Source organism: Cupressus sempervirens, chromosome 11, assembly GCF_028749045.1.
Source record: "Cupressus sempervirens isolate cs-2001-9-10 chromosome 11, ASM2874904v1, whole genome shotgun sequence".
In the NCBI taxonomy this organism is placed as follows: Eukaryota; Viridiplantae; Streptophyta; class Pinopsida; order Cupressales; family Cupressaceae; genus Cupressus; species Cupressus sempervirens.
Window position 1 is genome coordinate 858,360,305 of NC_143128.1, and position 11,210 is coordinate 858,371,514.

Below are 11,210 nucleotides of genomic sequence, written 5' to 3' on the forward strand. Positions count from 1 at the left end.
TTTCTCTTAAATTTCCTCCAAAATTTCCTCCTTTCCATCACCCTTCTAGGAGTGTGCCAATGATGATCTTTCCGCCTCCTTCATCCACTCAATCACAAGCCTTCCAACCTAGCATCCATCAACCATGTCTTCCTCCCACCCACTCCACCCCCTTAATCCAAACCTTTTCATAAGTCATTGTCTTCCATTCCCCAATCCAATTCATCCTTCTTTTCAGTACCCTACCAACATCTAGGAGAAAATAGTAAAAATTCCTTGAAAATAAAAAAGAAAAAGAATAACATATCAAGGGATACCATCCATATATCTAGATGCTTGAGTCCTCCCTTCATCTTCCTATCATGTATCCATTGCCTTCCACTTCCACTTATCCATCCATTCATTTTTCCTCTTCCACTTTCACTCTACACCAGGGGCAAGCTCCATCCATACCGTATTGCCTTACATATCTTCCATACTTCCATCTACCATTCATCATCCTTTTTCCATCTTTGATCTTGACTTTCACTTTCCTTTCATCCATCCATATGCACTTTCCATCTCCCTTTCTCATTATCCATACATTATCCTATATACTTCCATAATCCTTCCATATATTTGATCTTAACATTTTATCCATATCTTGCCTCACATAGTCCTTGTCATGCTCATTTTGTCCATCCTCCATCCATAATGCAACATACTTCCATCCCCCTTTCCTATATCCTTGATCTTGGGTATCCCATCCATCCCATCCATTTCATATTGCACATTTCATCCATATCCTCCATATCATTAGTCCTTTGTCATACCCTCCCTCCAATATCCCTTCTTTATTCCACTTTCATACCCATGCTCATGATCACTATTAGAGTCACAATAAAAAAATGTTCATACATGTTTTGGAAGAACATATGCCTTCTCTTCCTCCATACGCTAGACTTCCTACCACCTTTTCATCTTCACGCATCCCTTCCCACCATTTTTCCTTCCACTTGCATATCATTGGTATGGGGCATTGGGACTTGTTCAAAAGATGATCCTTGGCTCTACATTTTCCAACACCATATCATTTGGCCCCTCATATCCTTTAACCATCCCTTTCATCCACCGAATCCCATTTCTTTTCCTCCATTTACCATGCCTTGGCTCTCCCTTGTCATTGGTTCCAATTCATTCTATCTCACATTCATTCAATCTAATTCTTCCAACTCACTTCAATCAACTTCATTCATCCTCTCATTCAATCAATTTTCCCTTCTTCTAATTCTTTCACATCAAATCAATTCTACTCTAGTCATTCTTCATCCTATCAACATCATTCTTCCCATCTCATCCATGTTCATTCTTCTACTTGCATTTCACTTTCATCTATTCATCCAACTTCCCATAAAATCAAAAAATCAAAAAAAATCTCAATCATGTGCACTCAATACTAATCTTGCAATCTTGTACATCAATCATTAATCAATTCATCAATTTGACCCAATTAGCTGATAATCCATTAACCATATTCAAACATTATTATCATGGGATGAATCCTTTCCAATCCTTGGATGTTCATTATGCTTATCGTTAGCTTTTCCATCCTTAATCAATCATCATCAATCAATCCATTAATTGGTTTTCAGCTTGACTAGGGGCAAAATGTTGGTTTGCTTTTGGTTAATTGTGCACGATTGCTTGTTACTTGTCTGCATTAGTATTTTTTGCATTTATCATGGTCTTTGCATCCTATTGACCCAAGAATCATGGTCTTCATATCATGGTTTCACAAGGCATATGGTTGTATTAGACCCCTATTTTCACATACTTGACACATTGTCATATTGGTTCCTCATACCTTTGTGCATAGTGTTGAGTACAATATCAAACTTAGATTGTTCACACCATTGCAGCATAACTTTTCCACTCCCTTCCATCTTCCTATCGATTTCAAGAGAACATCCATGTTCTCCTAACCTGCATGTCCTCTCGAGGGGGCATACCATTCCTCCCTCATCATCCTTCCTCATGCTTCCATGACTGGGGCATCATGCTACTAGTTCTATCCTCCCAGCCACTATATTTTATTCTTCTTTGATATAACATTACCAATTCTATATCAAAGAGGGGCAAAATGGAGACACCTAAAATTGTCCAAATACCCTTTTCCTGACTAATTAAATAGATATTTATTGTTTATTTAATTATAGCCTTACCTTATCTTTAATTAAATAAATTTACATTTATTTAATTATGTTCACCCTTTCTTGATTTAAATAAACTAAGGCTTATTTATAATCTAGCCTATTCCCCTTGCATCCTAACCCATTCACTTTAATTAAGTACTTCGTTTACTTAATTAATCCTTGCCTAATCCCCCTTGGAATTAAATATTACATTTAATCCTATTTGAGCACATGGCTCCTACCTTTAACCCTCACCTAACCTCACTATCCTGACTAACCCACCTTTCTAAACCTACCCACTTCCTTAAGCATGCTTACTTTGCATAATCATCCTAGCTAATCACCTCTTAATCCTAAGTGTGTGCTCACACATGTGTGAGGAATCCTCACACATATGTGAGAGGTGTTCACACTTCCCATGCCCCTCATGTCTTCCATGCCTCTTGCACACTTGTCCTCTTGCATGAGAGTCAAGGTGTCTCACACATGTGTGAGAATCCATGCTTCTCACACCTCTTGCACACTTGTCCCCTTGCATGAGATTCAAGTTGTCTCACACCTCATTGATCATGTCATCATCAAAGGTTTCTCACACATGTGTGAGCATATTGCTGCCTTTGAATGGTCAAAACTCTAATCCACTTGGAGTCTACTTGGCCTCCACCTCATTGACACCTCATCGATCCTGAGAGATCTTATCCCTTCATCTTGCATTTGATCTTAGCTGTTCATTGCATCTCATTTCTTATAAAAGGAGAGCCCTCTTCTCATTTCATCATCTATCATCTACCTCATTGTTATGCTACTAGATTTGTGAGCAACCACATCCCATAATGTGAAATCATTAATCACTTTGTGATTTCATGAGGTTTGCATTAGTAGTTTGAGTCATTATGATTTCATGTTATGCTTATTTACATGTTTACTTTCATATTTTGAGGTTTGCATAATCATGCAGGAATAGACATTAGTTGCTTAATGTTTATTTCATTTATTACATTTTTATGCAATACATATATATATATACACATGTGTGTGTGTGTATATATACACATGTGTATATATACATGTATATATGTATATGTATGTACATATACATGCAGATACATATATATACATACATATACATATATATGTATATAGATGTATATATATGTATATATATGTATGTGTATATATGTATATACATATATACATGTATATATATATGTATATACATATACATATATACATGTATATATATATGTATATACATATATATATATATATATCTATACATATATATATATATATCTATACATATATATATATATATATCTATACATGTATATACATGTATATATATATATATATATATGTATGTATGTATATACATATATATATATATATGTATGTATGTATGTATATACATATATATATGTATGTATGTATGTATATACATATATATATGTATGTATGTATGTATATACATATATATATATATATGTATGTATGTATGTATATACATATATATATGTATGTATGTATGTATATACATATATATATATGTATGTAGATACATATATATATATATATGTATGTATATATATATGTATGTATGTATATACATACATATATATGTATGTATGTATATACATACATACATATATATATATGTATGTATATATATATATGTATGTATGTATGTATATACATACATATATATATATATATATATATATGTATGTATGTATATACATATATATACATATATGTAAGTATATAAATATGTATGTATATATGTATGTATGTATGTATGTATGTATGTATGTATGTATGTATTGTATCTTGGTAGTTGGTTATGCAGGTATGCACAGATACTTGACATCGATTCCACTTAACTACATAGGTTTAATTGTTCCTCAAAATCCTTGAACCAATTTTTTCTAAAAGGGAGATGGAACCATGAACCCTAAGCCTAGAATTCCTGATTAGGGAGTTGTCTACCTTATGAGATTTTTCCTCTAATTTAGTATTGTGACAATTCACTTTACACTAGTATTTTTATATTTGATTTGATCTTGAGATAGTGCTTTGATACTTTAATATTTTATTTGTGATTTTTGGGTGATATTGATCTTATGATGTTTGTATAGGTTAATTAGGTGTATCTATCCAAGTATATATGGGTGCACGCATATATGCCTGCATAAATATACATTTATTATTAGTATATGTGTGGCATTCATTCAAATACACTTTTCAGTAAATCTTAGTTAATTAATGTTGTAAATAGACAAAGAAAAATAAATAGAAAAAATTAATTAAATTAAATAAATACAATAAAATATGATAAAATAAAAGAGGAACACACCATAACCCTTTTGGAGACTTGAACACTTGAACCCTTAACTGCCAAGCCTGTTATCTACCATCTCACCTATTATACTCTTGAAGGAACATGGTTAAAGGAATAGGTTATAAGTTGTAATTGATTAAGATGGAGGAGAAGAGACCAACAATAAAAGGTCGCAATAATGTAACCCATGACCTATGAAATAATATGGTGGAACTTAACCAATACATCATAAGACATATTTGGACTTAAACCTCTTTAACCACTTAGATAACTGTCAACTTGTGGGAAGGATTAAACAATTCTCAAAACATAAACAAATAGGTTGATTTATTGAATAAAATATTAGTTGTAATATCTATTGCAACGGATGCAACCATTCCAATGATATTGGCTTCCTATAAGTTAGGAACATTCCTAGAAAAGAGAATAAAGAAAATATTGGATAAAAACTGTAGAAAATAGAATGCAAAAACTATAGTTGAACTATTGAAGAAACTCGCACAGGGAAGTCATGGGAAATCTAGGAAGAAGGGAGAAACTAGACCAACATGGAGGCTAAGAAAGCTTTAGGCTCACAAATAGGGACACCATCTACAACCTTGTATAAGAAACCAAGTAGGCTCAATCCTTTCTATCTTTCATGTTGAATGCTTTCATGAAATAATTTCATAGGAAAGAGATGAATTATTATTTGTAGAGAAGAAATTATTTTTTTCTTTTGTATATAGATATATCAATCTTTAATTATATCATTCCTTAGGTGTATGTGTTTTCATTTTTAAGATTTATCCATGTGTACTTGAGTTTGAAAATAGAATTCTAGGAGTTGAATTTCCTTGAGAATGAATGACAGTAAGGTTTTAGCCTCAAGATTTAACCCAGGTGATGTTTGGGAAACCATCATCTATTCAAACCAAATTTTAGAATTCAATTCATAGCATTATTCATATTTTTTGTAGTCTTCTAGAAAAAATGCATAGGTATACTACACATATATGTAGTTATTCACATTCACAATTTGTCTGATACCTAAAAGAAAACCAAAAACTTAGAAAAACAAAAGTGCAACATTAGAAAATAAAACCATAGCTATAAGAAACAAAAGTTTAGTTATAGAAAATAAAAGTGCAACTATAATAAACATATGTACATATCTATTATGCATAGATCTAGTGAAATTAACAAATGCATAGTTCTACATAACAAAAGTACAAGTATATTGGATGGATGTGTAGGAATAAGGCACAAATGTGCATCTCTAATAAACAAATGAACAAGAATAATGAACAAATATGTAATAATAAAGTTAACTTAGCCAAACAGACAAATTTTCACCTCCAGAGCCTAACTTCAGCACCAGGGTATAATATAAAATGAACATTTAAGTATAAGTGACATAATTTTCATTCCTTATATTTTAAGTTACATTTTATGTTATACATCCTACACCTTTTGAGATGGGTGTTAAAATAAATAATTTATATTTTGAAGTTTTAAGAAATTTCAAACTTTTAAGAATCAACATTTCAACTTGTCCTTTTTATGTTTTGTGACCTTGTACCTACTTCTGAGGCATTTACTTTCTAGAGATGTGATATTCATTCTTGGAAGTTTTTAATATGTGCTTGTTACTATACCATCTTAAAATGGATGCATTTTCCTTTTAAGACATTTTAGGACCCTCTCCATATTTTCTTCTTTGGACTATGGATGTGCTTGTACTCATTCACCTTTTCTCCTATCTTCTTCCTCTTTCCACCTTATTTCTCTTGGTATCTACCTCTTCTTTCTATAGCACTTTGGACCTAGTCCCTAGGACAAGGTTGACCTAGTTTAACTTGTTCTAGACTAGGTTGACCTAATCCTCAGTGATTCTGGGGCTTATGGCCCAAAAGGCCTTGGGGATTTAATTATTTTTATTTTTCTCTTTCGTCGACTTGTTCTTTTTCCCACCTAAAAACTCATATATAAGGAGACTTGGAGGGTTTTGTTTCATATCTCATTTACATCAAGATTCATTTCCTCAAACTCTTGCTCTCAAGTCAAGATTTCTATCTTTTGCATTCAAGGATTTTAAGAATTCAATATTTTTAAGCATTCAAGTAAGGATATTTCTATATAGCATTGAAGGATACTTTGTGAGCATTTCTTGTTCAAGATCTAGCTTATTTTTTGCCATCAAGGGAGGAGATCCACACTGAATTATTCATCATCTTCTTCATTGATGCACATTTACATCTATGGCACCATGATGGGATTATGTAAGATCTATTGCAAAGTGTGGAGATGCCCTACATTCCTAGTTCAAGATCTACAATACATTTACATACAAAATCCTTATTGATAATGGTTTCAAGCAAGGTGAATCCTAACATTTATCTTGTCTTTGAGTCATTTACATTTATATTTCTCATTTATAGTTAATTCCTTAACCTATGTCTTGACCAAGGAAATCGATCATCAAACCCCAACCACAAAACCCCTCTTTTATGTGTCTATCTATAGGATACCTATTGGAACTTACAATTATGGAACCTACTCTTTGGGATATTGTAGAGAATTTAGTTTTAATTCATCATACTACATCAACTTGGTCATAGGATACCCTTCCAAGTTGACCTAGACTTTTAGTTTCATTTTTCAAGGAGATTTATGGGTTTTTTTCCTTGTTTCATTCTAAGATACATGGATGGATATTCAAAAAAGGGTTCAGATCCACAACTTTTGGAGCTAAAATTCATCTTCCTATACACATTTCAAGGTGATTCTTTCATATTTTATTTTCTTTCATATCTTTATCTTAGATCTATTTCTTAATTGGGCCAATTTTATTCACATAGCATCTAGATTTATACTATTTAAGCAATTAGTTCAATTTCACATTCACATTATCCTATTAAGGTCCAAAGAGTACATTTCCTTGTATTGCATTCCCCTTTCTAAGCTAAACTTAGTATTAGCACCCCTATTCCTTTTGATTCTAGCTAATCTTATTTGTATCACAAGTGGAATCATATTTGGAAATTCCCCTCTTTCTCTTTCATACAAATTCAAATGGCTTAGTGGCCCAAAAAATAGGGAGACCTACAACCCTATTAAAATATCTTCCTTTTCCCTCTAAAAATTTTGGTGAACCCAATGTGAACCCTCAATCTCTCTTATTTGGCCTTAGCTTCCCCTAAATATTTGGTGAACTCAATTTTTGCTTCTTTCTTTTTGGAGTTAGATCATTTATTTTAGGTGTTTACCTTCTTGGTGAACCCCTTTTTCATAGAGTTAGACTTATCTATATTATGTGTGGTTAGATCTATCTTTTATGCTCCTTATTAAATTTTTATAGGTAGATGTCATTAGGTTTTTCTTTTGTGATCTCCCATTTTATGAGCTTGATTACAAGAAGTCCAACCTATAGTATTTCTATTAAGAAAACTTGTAGACTCATAGGATCCTTTGATCACAATTCCTCTTTTCTTCCTAGGACTCATGATGACACTCACATCTTTCCTCATGATCGTAATCCCATAATGGAGCATAGTTATTCTCACTCATACTATGATGATAATGATGATGATGATGATGCCTTAAGAGTTCCTCCTTTACAAGTTGATAAGCTTTGTAATGAATTTGATAAATTGGAAACTTGGCTTGCTCAAGAATCAAAATCTTAATAATGTTACTACTATTGAAGCTCTTAAGAAGCTAGTAAATAATGACAATAATAATCGTTCTATCTTGTATTGTATATCTCACCTTATTAATACTCATGCTAAGTCTTTGATGAAATATGTTCAAGACTTAAGATATCCTCCTCCTTCCACAACCATTGAACCTTCTATGCTAATTTCTATCACTCTTTCCATCATACCTACATATGCTCCACCTCTTATGACTATACAAATGTCTAATACTTTAAGTGTTGATCTTCCTAGCATTTCACTTCCCACGAGTTTTCATCCTACTTCCATTCCTTCTTCATTACCTTCATATAATGTGGTTCCTTTTTCTTATTCCAACCCTTTAACTATTCCTTATAATCCTCTAGTGATATCCTTACATATTCCTTCTGCTTCCTATAACAATCCTAATTCATCTTTTTATAAATACGAAATATTGAGAGGGGAGGGGGGTGAATTGGTATTTTACAAACTTTAGCCCAAAACTAGATGTTATTAATAATCTTATAACTTTCATATGAAAGTTAAATAGGTATGTTGAATATTAAACATAACCATCCGATAAGAGAACTCATAACACCATATTTTTTTAACTAGGGAAATCTTGGCCAAGGGAAAACCCAATGGGGATAGTACCCACAAAATGATCCATTAATCAAATGTATCTAGTTAAAGATATTGACCCTGGTAGGAGTCTATTACATATGTATAGTGTCTCGCTTCTTGTTAGAGGACGTAGGCCTTATTAGAAGGCTTGACCCTATTATAAGTTGTTATATACAAATACAAAATGTATGCAAGATGAGCCCACTACCCAAACATGCAATATACAATGTGGTTCTTAAAATATAAAGAGTTAGATACAAAAACTTATTTCACACTATTGTTGATATCCTTAATATCTAATATTTCCTTTGCTTCTCAACACAAAAATTTAGTTTTCATTCCTTTGATCATACATCAAAATTCACATATTGCATATCACATGTGTTCAACACTTAAACTTCACATTTCCAATCTTTCATTTATACCTTTACAATTAAAATATTATTGCTCAGTCTGCCTGCATGCTTTTACACACTTTACAAAATGTATTATTATAATTCATTGATTTAGGGTTAACATCTAGGATGTCATCCCTAATTATTTATGTAATTATTTTGTAAACAAAACAATTCCTTAACCCAAAATACCCATTTCTTTGTTATGCTTTGTTCTGCCTATATACTATTGTAACTGGTAATTTTCTCATAACTTTGTTTGGTCTATATGTACTGATCTGCACTCTAGCATACATCATCATCATAGTCTGTACTACCTTTCCTTAAGTGTGCACATATCAATATGGCTTCTATGAAGCTCACCAACTGAAATTCTATATGTTCTGCTAGATAATTTGTATGATACTTGGACAATTTTGTAAGTATGAATATCATAACTTAATCCTCAAGGTTTTCCTTCTTCATACTGAAGATATGTTTTCATAAATTACAATATCAAATTTCTACCTTAGCCAAATTTCCAACAATCTCTCCCTTTAGCATAGATGGCAACGTATGGAAAAATTGGCTAAGTCCCAAAAACTTGAAATTACAAAACTTTACAAACATTCACCTTATCAAAATTTCAAAACTTGTGGATCATTACATTTTAACCAGATTTCCCTATATATCCTAATTACATTATAACTCCCCCTTTGATTATAGTTCTGGTTGTTACATTTCTTCCCCTAGCATATACCTTATTTCTCCTTTACACACATACATATATATAATTTTCCTTATCTCTCTCCCTTTGACATCAATGACAAAGGTGTCAAAAATATATTTACAAATCAAAATTTGTTGCTTTACCTTCATGGTTATTGTTGACTGGAAATTTGCATACTGTAGTTACCAAAGTTATGTTTTAAAATGGTGAACTCCATGTTCTACTTTTATTTCATCGCATCTGCTAGACTCAAAACTACACATAAAGCATATGATGTTATCTCCACTACATATAAGTCTATGTAAGAAAATTTTTCATAAGATGCCTTTATTGCTAGGCATTCATTCAACTATCTTTGCACTTGATCAATTTTCAATGCAAGGTGATCCCTTAGCAATAAAAATATTTTCAACTTCATCTCCTTTTGTATCTCTAAAATTCTAGTGTCATAATTTATTTTGTTGGTTCTATTTTCAAGATCTATAATTTTAACTTAGAGATCTTGAACTTCTTTCATTATTGCTTCAAGTTCTCTGACTTTTCTATTCAGTTCACCTGTTACATCCCTAATCACTTTGTGTGCTCCAACACACTTCACATAAACTGTCTTTCCTTTATTTAGTCAATTTCTTAATTTTAATCTCACATTGGCTTTGACATATGAGTGACAATACACTTAAGTCATTTATCAAATAGAACCTAGTTCATGCCAAACAAGTAATTTTATGTCAAGCATAAGTTATCAAATAGTGTAGATTAGATTTTATGATCAAACATTGTAACCTTGTAAGCCTTTAATAGGGTAGACCTTTCATAGGATAGATCATATTTTATGATCAAACATTGTAACCTTCATTAGATACACTTTATAACCGCAGTAGTGAATATTTGTGAGTGTCATCCCCACCCTAGTTTTACCTTCTCATTGGAGCATTTTTGGGTAACCAAATATTTTGTATCATATATGTGTTGAATTTTTATTTGATTTCATGCTATGGATGAACATGTTTAGTTTGGTATTTCAGTTTACATGCAAATTATTAGATGTATGTATGGTGAATGATTTCATGGTTAAATTTTTGAAGGATTGATTCACCCCCACCCCCACCCCCCCCGCCCACTCCCACCCCCCCACCCACCCTCAAAGTTTACTTTCCCTATTTTATTTTCAACAATTGGTATCAAAGCCTTGTTCTTTGGAAAGGAAATCTTTGCAGCTTTGAGGAAAGATCTTGAAGATGGAAGTCTACAAGTTGGAAAAGACTATTGAAAATTAGAATATTGAAATCCATCTTTTCCTACATTAGCTAAATGAATCAAGAGCTGATTTGAAGTGTT